The sequence below is a fragment of the Phocoena sinus genome, chromosome 3 (assembly GCF_008692025.1).
Source record: "Phocoena sinus isolate mPhoSin1 chromosome 3, mPhoSin1.pri, whole genome shotgun sequence".
Taxonomy (NCBI): domain Eukaryota; kingdom Metazoa; phylum Chordata; class Mammalia; order Artiodactyla; family Phocoenidae; genus Phocoena; species Phocoena sinus.
The window spans coordinates 152691467-152704959 of NC_045765.1; positions in this window are offsets into that span (position 1 = coordinate 152691467).

Genomic DNA, 13493 nt, shown 5'->3' on the forward strand with positions numbered 1-13493 from the left:
AGCTCCATGGGGTACAGTGGAAAACACTATTTCAGTAGTGCATAAATTCCATATATACGTATATATATATATATGTAAATTTACATATATATGTAAAATTGATCTGTTTGATTTAAATATAGGTCAAAAATCTGAGAATAATAATAAGGACACTGTTATAGTTCTTGGCAATTCTTCAGTTAATAATTGCTGATTGAACTAGCTTTTAGTTATATAAGTATAAATTCCAATTCCTACATATCATTAAAAGAATAATCAAATTATGAATAATCTATAAGTTGCTTGATCGGTACCTAAAAGAAAACAATATCAAATATATATATATTATTTAAAAATCTTCAATATTGCAACTTTCACTTTTTTACTCAAACTTTTTTCTTAGACAAGATTCTTTAAGGACAGAACTTCTATTACATTTATCCTAAGCAAATGCCTTGTTGTTATATGTACTTAATGAATACTTAAAGTTGAAGTACATTGATTCTAAATTTCTGTGGCATATCCATTCCATAATTAAACAGGGAATGTCTTTCAAGCTTAGCCTATTTTTTAGTTATATTCTTATGTGAGATGGAAATCCATTTTCTATTTGCTTTCATTTAAAACTTTCTGCAGAATAAAAATGTTGTATCCAGTAAATATAAAACATAATGTTGAATAATGTACTATTTTAATTTAAAATCCTTTGATATAATTACTGAGAATATTCCTTAAAGTCATTTTTCTTCATGCTGAACATAAGTCACTCCTAAATATTACATCCTTGTTGTTCTATTAGAAAAATCAAATTGCCTGTTTCATTGATTTTTATCTTTTATCAAAAACTCAAATGGACAAAGTCAAATCATGTTATGTCTTACAAAAATTTTGAGAGAAGCCCCTCCAGCAGTGTAGAATGCCCATGATATATTTATGTATTTCTTATTTTAGTCATATAAGACCGTAATACTAGGATTCTCTGAACTGCTTTACACAGGGTCTTAGTGCTTGCAATCAAACACTCAGGAGTAAATACAAGTATGGTAAATCATAGAAGACCCAGACACCAAATTACAAACAAGACAATGGTCATAAAATATTTTGCTGCCAATAAATATTACTTACAACCTAATTTCTCAGCTATCTAAAATCCAATATCCGACTTTTACTATCTTGGCGGTGCCCTATCAAAAAGGTAAGAAAATAGTATAACGCTTCTCAAAATTCACATACTTTCAAGCTTATTAATGGAAACTGACTGAATTATTGGCTATTGCAACAAAACTCAGAAAGTATAGATATGTGTGTGTGTGTATACAGACTTTTTTTTGTTTGTTTAATCTCAGTGTTCTTATATTGCAGCTGTATGGTGAAGTTCTATGCAATGTGTTTGTACACAGTGAGTATTTAAAATCATATTAAAAGTAATTGTATATTGGTAAAAAACAAAAACAGCTATATAGAAAATGTGCAAATGTATTATTACCATTTCCTCTATTTGAAGGCTATGCTATAATAACCACTAAGAATGGGTGCGATTGCAGTAAAAGAGAAAGAGACAGGATGTAGGGGACTTATTGAATTGGTGGCATATAAAAATATCAGTGTACATTTAATTTAGACATTGATTTCCAAGAGTTTTTACTTGGACAGTGCCAGTCCAGGGTAGCTGGTCCTCCTGTAGATTTCAACGATATCTTACAAATGCATGTCATACCACTTATTACACTGCTTTCAATAACCAATTTTATTTTTATGGTCCCGCCACTACACTGCAAGCACTAAAACAATAGGTATTATTTCAATATTATCAGCCGTTATATTCTTAATAGTTAGAAAGTTTCTGATTTGTGGTACACAATAAACATATTTATGAGTATATCAAACTGTTCTAACTGTATTTATTGTTTGTTTAATAATATAAACTATGCAGTAATATAGCTATATTCTTTGTTATGACAATTTAAAAATATTCTGAAAGGCAAAGCATTTTAAACTAAATGGTAAAAGTAAAGTAACCATAATATATGCTATACTTAGCTTTTGACTTTAAGACACATTTTTTCCATTTCCTTTTTCTTCATCTGTAAAACAAAATGACTCACCTAGACAATTTATATATTCCATTCTAACACCAAATAAGTTTACATTTCTTTTATTAAAATGACTTTTCCCCTAATATTTAATTTTGCATGATTTTGATGTTTTGTTTCTTTAAATGTAAAATCATTATTTATTCTGCCCCAGCTCACTTTTATTAAAAATCATAAAATATATTTAAAACAAATACTTATTTAAAATAAAACTATATCAAAATAACCCGTTATACTGGCTCTGTTCTTCTACACCAATCTGTTTATTCTTCTGTCATAGGTATTTGAATACCTCAATGAAAACTGTATTTTTTAAAAATCTGGATTCTTGTTGAAAATTTTAATTCTCTTTTTAATTTTTTTCCATTGAATAACTTTATTGTTTTTTTCCAATATCAAATATTTTTGAGGGGGATAGCATGCTTATAGCCATCTTCTTTAATACATGTGTTTTTATACATATCTCTGCATGCATTACAGAATGGCTATCACATCCATTCACTAAAATAACATTTCTCAAATTAGTATGCATGTCACACCTTTAAACATTTTTTTAGAACTTTTTTTTAACTAAGCAGGATGGGAAAGTGTCCTTTATATTAAATCTCTAGACTAAAGCCTGAGGACCACAAATCATGAATAGGTTTCATTCATGAGTCTATGAATGAGTCTATGAATCATTTGAAATTATAGCCATAGTCTTGAGTGGATGTGTCTTGTATACTCATATATGCCAGAACACTCACAAAATTAAGAGCTAATTCAACATACATATCAGCAAAAATGTACTACTTTAAGGTATTCTTGACATCTTTTATATAACCAGAGTGAATTGGAATAACCAGCCTATATCCCTTCTGAGAAGGACAACTCTCTCATGAGCCACAGACACAAAGGCTGAAATGCCCTTTCAAATAATCCAGTCATCATTTCCTTTGTTTTGTTTTGTTGGTGTTTTTTTGTGTGTGCAAACGTGTATGTCAAGTCTCTCTTTTATTTTTGTTACTTTCTATTTCATGTTTATGGCACATACAGATATATGGCAATGTTTGGTTACATTTGCTATCTAAGAAACTTTGTAAGTGATACAAGTTTTTATATCTATGCTATAAGTTGAATTATTTACTTTAAAGTTAAAGGTGTTTAAATTTTGAAAGGAACTATATTGAAAATTTGTGTGTTATTATGCTAAGCATGACCAAATGGAAAGGGCTGTCTCTCTGTTTTAGAGAGTTTAGGATTTTATTTATGTCTACATTGACAAATATTGCTCTCAGATGAGACCTTAATTCAAAGTTTCTGAGACTGCTTTGAGGATCACAATTTTTAGTTGTCTTATAGAAAAAGAGTCAAATACATTTGGAAAATGCATGACTGCTCTGTACAGCCGCTCATGTTGTGCACTCAATGTGCATTTCAATGTAAATTGAAATCTGGGGTTGCAATGTATGGTGAACCTGGTTAAATGTTATATATGTCTTCCTTTAGCTTATATGAAGCTTTAAGAAGGTCATTAGTAATTGGTTTAATTTTGTATATTCGATCATGCAACTTTTTTCCCCTTTTATCCCATCTCTTACTTTAGATGAGGCTAGTTCTCTGAAGAACATCAGGAAATATGTATAACTGTATTTAACTGGACGTAGTATTATTGAGGTACAGAATGATCTACACCTTATATCATTTTAATGTACTGGGCAGACAATTTCACCAGAATCAATACTCTATATTTTTCATCAAATAGTGGTAGGTAGCATTTATATGGCACTTAACGATATACTTATCATTATCCTACTGCTTTGCATCAAATGTCTCATTTAATTACCATACTAAGTTATGTGATAGGTGTTATATTATCTTCATTTTATTTATGAGAAAAGCTACATGTGGAGTGTTTGAGTGATTCGCCAAGATTTGGCTCAGTTAGACCATGGTAGAGTCAGAATATAAATCTGAATGATTTTACTATGGCACATGGGACTTAACCCATTTTCCCTATCCCAAATCTTTGGTTCTTATCATGGCAATCCAATACTTCTTTTATAATAGGTCATAGATGACCAGGAAGGACAAGAGGCATGTTTCAAAATCCCATTTGCTCTGCATAAGGAATCTCTCAGTTATAAAAAAGCTTTGATGGAAAAAATCTTTCTATTATCCCCACCTACCTGAATTTCCTTGCTTTTTTATCTTTTTTGCTGTGCATTTTTAGTTTCATTACTTTTAAAAATATTTAAATAACCTTCAATTTTTAGGATAGTTTTAGATTTAAAGAGAGTAGCAAAGACAGTAGAGAGAATTCCTATATCCTTCTTATCCAGTTTGCCCTATTATTAACATTTTACATTGCTGTGGTACATTTGTCTCAGTTAATGGAACAATAATGATATGGTATTACTAACTGAAGTTCATATTTTTTTCATATTTCCTCAGTTTTATCCAATATCCTTTTTCTATTCCAGGATCCCATCAAGAATACCACATGACATTTAGTGGTCTTGTCTCAGATTCTTTTTGGCTATGACAGTTTCTCAGAATTTCCTTGTTTTTAATGATGTTGCCAGTTTTGAGGAGTACTGGTCAGGTATGTTTTAGAATATCCCTCAATTATTTTTTTCTGATGTTTTCCTTGGGGTTACAGGTTTTGGGGAAAAGACCACACAGCTTAAACGTGACAGGTTCCTCAATAATAGGCTATTTATTCATTCCTATTTGGCATTCTTTGTGGCAAATAAATACAATGTAAATATCTGTAAAGAACTTGACTTAGATTCAGATGCATCATGATTACTGCTGACAGACTTAACATTACTTCCATGTGTATGTGCATAATTATTTTCAAGTAAGAGGAAATATAAAATTTATCATATACATATATATTATATAAGCCCTAATAACACCCCTGGCTATGCAATTTCTCCCCACTATAATTTTATTTCAGTATTGTTGAATCAGAACATTTGATTCTTCACCAACATTCTAGTCCAACTGTCTAATTCTTTCACTTTTTGAAGTATTCTATTGGTGTAGCTGGAGATGAAATGATCAAGAAGATTATAATGTGGTTAATGAGGATATCTTTAAAAGGTACAGTATGGTCAGATTTAGAGAATACTGTAGGTGAGGTGGAGGGATTTGATTTTACATGATAAAGCAACTGTCAGAATCTTTGCAGATTAGTTCAAAACTTAATGTATATTTGGGAGGATGGAGCAAAGAAAGACTATTATGGAGAAGAGTGGTGGAAAGCTCCTTATTGCAAAATTTTTAAGAATAGAACAATAGTTAATATTAAATAGCAACAACAAAACTATATTGTCTAGGCAACTTCTAATTCACACCAAGAAGGCTTAAGTAAGATGATTTTTCAATTCAGCCAGGATGTACCATTTTCTGACTATGACTTTAAGTTAAGCCCTCCAATATGCTTGTTTCTTTTCAAGACTAATATTTAGTCCCCTAAACAATCCCATGTGTTACGTTAATATTTACTTATGTATCACATTTGATAATCGTTTGCTTCCTTAAAAGAAAACAAAGCACCTGTTTAAATATTACTGGATTCCGTAATATATTTCTTCTTAGACATAATGCTTCTAATATCTGTGTTTTAAAAGCATTTTTCTCATAATTTAAGGATGATCTACCCACATACACACACAAAAAAGACTGGAATTACTTTTTTAATTTTAAACTATGAAATAAGTGAAAGACAACAAAGAAGATCAGTATATAAATGAAGATATAATTTCAAAAGGCTACAATAAATTTTTTCAGATTTTGAAGTAAACATATTTGTAATGGTGTCAACTATTACAAGTTCCCATAAGATGGCTCTTGAAAGGTGTTGGCAGAGTCAAAATTATAGAATAAATATTAAAGCACACTGAACTGGAATTCCTTTCATGGAATATAATGCAACTTTGATTATATCAAGGGTTAAGTATATAAAGTCAGGGAAAAATAGCATTTTACATAATATAGACAAATAGATGCAGCTGCTCTCATAAGACAGTATTTCCCAAGGACTGGCCAAAAAATCTAGTGGTCTTCTTTTCTTATTTGTGTTATTATTCCTATTTTTTAATGTTGCAGAGCAATGCATGTAAATAAAACATAGCAAATAGTGCAGATTAACTTCCAAATAAAAGCAATGTTCTTCTGCCTTTTCTCTTTTTTCCTTCAGTCCTACTCTCACAGACGTGCTCTTTTAATTACTTCTGTTGTAATTCTTCTTGTGGATATCTGCATAATTATAACTAATATTATTTTTTGATACTGTTGTTGATTTAAATTAGAAACTATATTTGATTTAAAATTAGAAACTATATTTACTATTCTATCACCTGGCACCTAATATCTTATAATTTTTGTAGCTCATAAAAGTCTTGACCTTGTATTAACTTCACTTGTAAATTTAAATTATATATTTAACATTTTTTGTTGTTGTTGTTCAATTGCATTTTTCACAGGTCTAGGAACTCCCCACATTTTAAAATATATGTCTTATGTACCAACTTCTGGTTTTCTCATCCCAGTTCCCTATCCTAATTGTGGCAAAGGACATATATATTTAGACTGCTACTGCCTTTAACATTCATTTGTATCATGAATCCATGATGAAGTTTTTCAGTACTTTTGTCATAAAACTTAAAACAACATTTACATAGCAACTACTATATAAATATAGCTTACTGTGAAACAAATGTGAGTTATGATTATATTATTTTCATGGATCTAATGCCATATCCTTTAAGCAAGCAAATAAGAACAATCTTTAATATATGTCTCTATCATTTGCTATCATCCTGCTAGCCATATTTCATTTACTTCATACTGGGAAGCTTTATTTAATATTATTGGTTTTTGGTGGTGGTGGTTTGTTCTTACTTTTTCCTAGAGGTGTTTTAAATTTTTTTTAACTCTTCTGTTTGAATTTTTTCTTTTATAACATCCTCAAATTTTTGCATGCTATCAATCAAAATGTCTTCCCTGTTGACTGGGGATTTTCATTTTTTTTTTTTCCCTAAAGACCTCTATCCTGGAACACTCTATCCTGTTTCAACAGCGACTAGTTCTTTAATAGTTTCCTACCCAGCTGTCTTTGTGTTGATCCTCTTCTTGTTTCACTGATTTTAAAGTACCATTAGCTGGATATCACAATCTCCTGTCTCTTAGATTACTCCCATGTTCCTCTGAATTAAAATCTCAAGTAAGTTCCTGAAAATGGGTTCATGTGAGATAACTTTGCTGTGTGCTTACTTGCCTAAAAATGCCTTTTGAAATCTAGATTGATTTATTGTTTGAATGTGTATAATATACTTTTAAAATAATTGCATTCAAATCTTTAAAAGCAATATATCACTATTTTCTACCATTTGTAATTGATAATGCAAAATATGATGCTATACAGGCTTTTTTGTGTTGTGCATTACTTTTTGTTCTTTTTTATGTTTTATTTTTCTCTGGAATTATAAAATAAAATTGGTGATTTGTCTAAACTTGCGTCATTTTAGACACTGAATATTTCTCAGTCTGAAGTCTCATGATGTTATTCTCTCTGATTAATTCCCTTCTGTTTTTGGTTCGTTATGTAGCCAATTATTCCATCTCATATTTCCCTTGTGATGTTGGATCTCTTAAATTTCCTCATATATCTCTTCTATAGTCTCAATTTCTTCCTTTTACAATTTTTTTTAATCTTTCAGTAGAGCCTGCTCTATATCCTAATTCTTCATTCAATTTTATTTTGAGGTAGAAAAATTATATCCTATTTTTGCAATGTATATTTATGTTACATAATTTATGAATATAATATTTTCTTGACACTCTCTGAGTATCTTCATTCAAGTTTTTATAATTTTTTAACCTTTAAGTTTTAAAATATTTTTCTATTGCTTACTCTTTGGTCAGTTTATTGTTATTGTTTTTCATGTTGGCTTTTCTCTTTTATGCTAGGTTTTTCTTGATTGTCTGAGCTTATTAAAATCTCGAGGAATTAAAAGATATGAAATTTTACTTTGCTGCTAAATATTCAAACTAAGAATTTTAGAATTTCTAGATATTTGTTCTATTTACTGAGAGTACTTCCATTTCCTCACAGAGGCTTATACTATGAGCCTGAATAGATGAAATCAATTCCTAAGTGGTACAGTTGTATATTTTCAGGCCATCAATTAACCTAGTTTTTGAGGTTCTTGTCCTAGTCATCCACTTTTCCCTACCTGGGTACTCTGAACTCAGCATATCTGTTTTATCACCATACAGATTAATTATTATCCTTTGTTAATGTTATGATTTGGAAATATTAAGCCTGTAATTTTTCCACCTCCATAATCCCAAAACACAATTCTATAGATGTTATGGTTTACAGAAATTTTTGTAAACTCTAAATAGTTGGAAACTTCTAAGACAACTTCCAGGGGTAGGATATTAATTTTCTATTTTTCAGCCATGCTTAATATATAAAAGTAGGCCTTTAAATATCTATAAGTTCTGAAGTGAAATATGAGTGGTATATGCATGTGTGTGTGCATGTGTGCATTTGGTATTTCTGACAGTTCAATAATTGCAAGGAACAACTGTAATATTTCACCCAATTCTAGTCAGAGACTACTAATTGAGATATATTTGTATTTCTAAATGTATTTCTGTACTTAAAATAAATCATCTCTGCAATTCACCATTCAATTTACTTCTATTACATAATATGTATTAAATGCTCAGAAGATAATGAAAAGAGAGGTTTATTTCCTTAATAGAAGGATAAAATAAGCTTTTTATATTTTCACTTCTATACACAATACAAAAAAAAATAGTTGCAGGGAGGAGGAAAGCAAATTGTTCTTCATTGACCCATACTTGATCTTTTGTCAGCAATCTCACTGTGGTTTTCAACAGTGAATTGTTACCTTACAGAACATTATCTTTCAAAATATTTCAACTGGTTGTTTTTTTTTACTTTCACTTCAGACAAATGTATGACCCAACTGACAGTAATAAAATAAAATCTGTAAAATGATCAGTGCCTATTTGATCTTAAGCAAAGATTATATTCGCTGAACAGTGACTTGGTTCAGTGGGAGATACAATTTATCATTCATCTTGAAAGGTTAAAAAGAGGCAACTATATATAAAAGTGAATGAAGAAATATTTCGTTGGAAATTCACAGCAAAGTTCAACTCTTTGCCTTTGCACTTGCTCTCTAAGAAGAAAGTGATGTGACACATTTAAATGTCAGCAGAGTTAAAATTTTTTGTCTGCTCATATCACAATACAAAGTCAAAATAATGTATTCTCCTGAATAAGAAAATATTTAAAATTATGAATTCTGAATATCTTATCTGGATTTTAAGCAGTGATGTGCTGCTAAATGCTTAAAAACAGGCTGTTCCTATAGAGGTGAAAGGAAGCCTTGATTTGTAGTGTTTGTCAGCTTTCATGATGAAAATACTTCATGGCTAATTTCAACTTAATTACCTATCCTACTGAATACAAATGGAGAAGAGAAGCTAACAAGAGGCTCTGTGAGCAACTGTAAGCCATCTCCTGCACACCACTGCCCTAAGGCAGTTATGGTAAGATGGAAAATTGTTTTAAGATTATGTTTAGATCATCCTTTCTGCATATGATTATGCTGTTATTGATCAATATGCAATGATTTTGAAAATAGGATTGATCTTGCTAGCTTCCTGTATAATCACAGCAAAATGAAAACGTAGGGCTTATAAGTATATCATACTTTTGCATGTATAAAATATAAGGCTCTCCTTCCTCAATGCTTATCACAAATCTGGGAGTGTGATTAGAAGTCAACTCTCTCTCTCTGTCTCTCTCTCTCTTTCTCTATCCATTGGTAATCAGATATAAGTTAAAATGTTGGATATTGGTGTGAAAATTTTAGGTAGCATGCAGAGTAATAAGAGGTTTCAAAGAGAAAAGTATTCTGAATAAAGAAGTTGTATTTATAGTTTTCAAAAGTTTGAACTGACTCATTAAACATAAGGCTAAACCTGGTGATATTCCATTACTCCAAACATCAAGAACTTAAAATCTCATAAATTTATTGAGAGATAAAAAGAAGATAATCCAGGGCTTCCCTGGTGGCGCAGTGGTTGAGAGTCTGCCTGCCTATGCAGGGGACACGGGTTCGTGCCCCAGTCCGGGAAGATCCCATATGCCGCGGAGCGGCTGGGCCCGTGAGCCACGGCCACTGAGCCTGCGCGTCCGGAGCCTGTGCTCCACAATGGGAGAGGCCACAACAGTGAGAGGCCCGCGTACTGCAAAAAAAAAAAAAAAAAAAAAAAAAAAAAAAAAAGAAGATAATCCACAAATGAGTAAGAAACATCAGTAAGAGAAGTTTTTCAAACACCAAATTTTTTGGGTACTAGAAGGAAATATCTTTTTAAAAATCGGGGGTAATTAGAGTCAATGATAATCCCAGTCCTCATGCTTCTTTAGCATAGATTCTGGACTAGTAACACTTCTGTCTTCTCTCTCAATATCTCTTAGTCAGATTTTCCCCGTGGAATAGATGTGAAATATTATTTCCTTGTGGTGCATAGTAGGCAATGAGCACATGTGGATCATCCTTTTCTGTGTTCGCAGATATTATTGCCTTCAGAATAATAAAAGAGTTCACTATTCTTGCTTCTATGTGCAAGTAGGTGTACGTTAATGTCTGGGGCAAAGGCAGCCTTTGAAATCATAACCAGAAGCTGTTTTTCTCTGTCTCCAACAATGTGGCTGGATGAGTATGAGTCAACCAGTTAATACTATATCTGCTCCATGGAGTTAATCAGTTTCTCCAGAACTCCTCCAATAAGAATTGAGAGTAAATTTAAGTGTCTGATCTGTTCAAAACCCCAAGCTGTGATCTTGTATTGCTTTGGATTAAATAAGATATTTTAATATTCATCAATCTGACTCTTTTTAAACTGGTTTAATATTTAGGAGGGAAAGGGAGCCAATGACAAAGCCAAGTGCTTTTGCTGGGCCAGAGAGCCAGGGTAGGGTTCTTTTCTCTCCAAGCTACAATGTTGCTAAACATCATTTCAAGTGCTATATTTGTCATATTTTCTGTAGGCTAATTTAGCTTTCTCAGTGGCAGTTTGTCCTACTCTGGCTCTCTAGCTCAGCAAAAGCACTTGACTTTGGCATTGGCAGTTGATTCCAGCCTCCAACTTCTATCACTCCTCGATAAATTTCAGCTTCATCACATTCCATCAGATATAGCTAGCAGAAACCTGGTCAGGAACCATGCACAGGATTCAAGCCCACCTCCACCACTGACTCCTCCATACCACTACCCCTCTTCTGAACTCCTTCATTTCTTAACCCCCATTTTCTTCCCTTTTGTAGTACCATACCAGGACTGGTAACTATTTCCTGGATTCTTCAATCTGGGTTAACTCAGTGTTAAAATTTTGATAGTACAACCCTTCAACGCCTATGTAACGAATCCTTATAATGAAACCCCATTTGGGGAAGATATAATTTGTTATGAATACTTGTATATATTCTTGGTTGACATACAAACTTCACACCTTCAGAAGGATACCAGTGTGCCCTTTACCACAACCCTACCTAAAATAGTCTACTAAGAAGTTTTTTCTTTTAATCTTCTGATTTAAACTCTTAAATCTATGAGTAAATTTTCCAACAGCTAAGATGTATCGAAATTTCTGGTCATTTCCTTATAACTTTCTTGAGCAAATTTATCTTGTCCATGCCAAATATTATTTTATATTTGATATGAAAAATTTAAAAATATCCAATGAACACAAACCCATTTTAATTTCCTTCAAAATATACAGCTTGACTCACTAAAATTTCCAAGGATTGAGTGAGTTTTAAAAATAAAGTTAATTTGTCTATATGATTTTTATTTTTAGGGATCATTTTTTAATATTTTGATCAAGCATATGGGGTAATCTTAACTCACATGACCAAGTGATTGTTACAAGTTTATAAATGGGAAAAAAAGAAACCCTTATTTCCAAATGCCAGTTATATCAGCTATTTTTTAAACATCTGATTAAAAAAGAAGATATAAAATAAAATGCCATTAAACAACATTATATTTTAACATCTTTGATGTTAGAATTCTGAGACAGACCTAAAAGTACATAGGTTGGCAGCTTTTTGCTTATTTTTTAAAATGGAATTAACAGGGTATTTTTTCCTATGTCATGCTTGAGAAGCTATGGACAAAATAATGTCAGCATTCATTTTTATCTGGGATCCATGAGTTAGAAAGAAGAAATGGAACCTGAACTATTTATGGCAAAGAGCTAAGCAGAAAAATTGACCAAAGTATGGTATCATTCTTGATCTTAAAGGCAATCTATGTCTATTGACATTTCTAAAAATCATTTTAAACTTCTTAAAAACTCCTTTTCAAAAATTATTTTTTAAATAAAACTCTATCATCTCACATACTGAAAAAAATAAATTTGACGCTGAAATTTAAACAGCATCTATAGCAAATAAAAAGGAAGTATTAAAGCCTTGATTTACTTAAACATATAAAAAACTGACATTTAATGAATTCCTACAATGATCCCTATGCTCTGTCAGCTCTGATTAACTTCCTTAGAATCTCCAAAACTTTTCTTATTTGCATTTTAGAATAAGAATTTCAATAAACACAGTACTCTGAATATAATTGTGCATCACCAGATTAAACATGTAGTGTAAAAATAGAAAGTGTTTTTCCTCCTTAGCAATTCATGTGTAAGTTAGATATTTAGAGATGCAATTTTCATGCAATAACTTTAACACATAATTTATACTAAACAATTAGTCATCTGCCATATAGTTGAACCTGCATATATATAAAAATCTGATATAAAAATGGGTCCTTCTCTAGGTGACTCACATGTGAGCAATTCCCAGAAACCCTCACTGAGGGAACAAATTAAAAGGTTCATATTTATCTATTCATTAGTTCATATTCATACATCCCACTATGTAGGAAGGTCTCTGTTAGCTACTGGGGGAATTTTCAAATAAATTGTCCCCTTATCAGAAGGAACAAGGAGACAAATACATACATGCAAAAATACTTACATGCATTAAAAAATGCACCATAAAATGTGATGACTATTTGTAATAGGGGCATGAAAGGGATACTTGAGTTAATATTGGAGGGTACATCAAAGAAGGCAAAGCTTAACTACAATATGATTTTTTGATGTTGCTATACCAGGAATAGGCAAACGTTTTCTGTCAAGGGCCAGAAAGTAAATATTTTAAGCTCTTTTGGCTGTACAGGCTCTGTCACAACTCTCCAACTCTACTATTTAGCACAAAAACAGAGGCAACATGTAACCAAATGAGCATGGCTGTGCTCCAATAAACTATTTATGGATACTAAAATTGAGTTTCAATTAATTTAACATGTCACAAAATACTCTTCT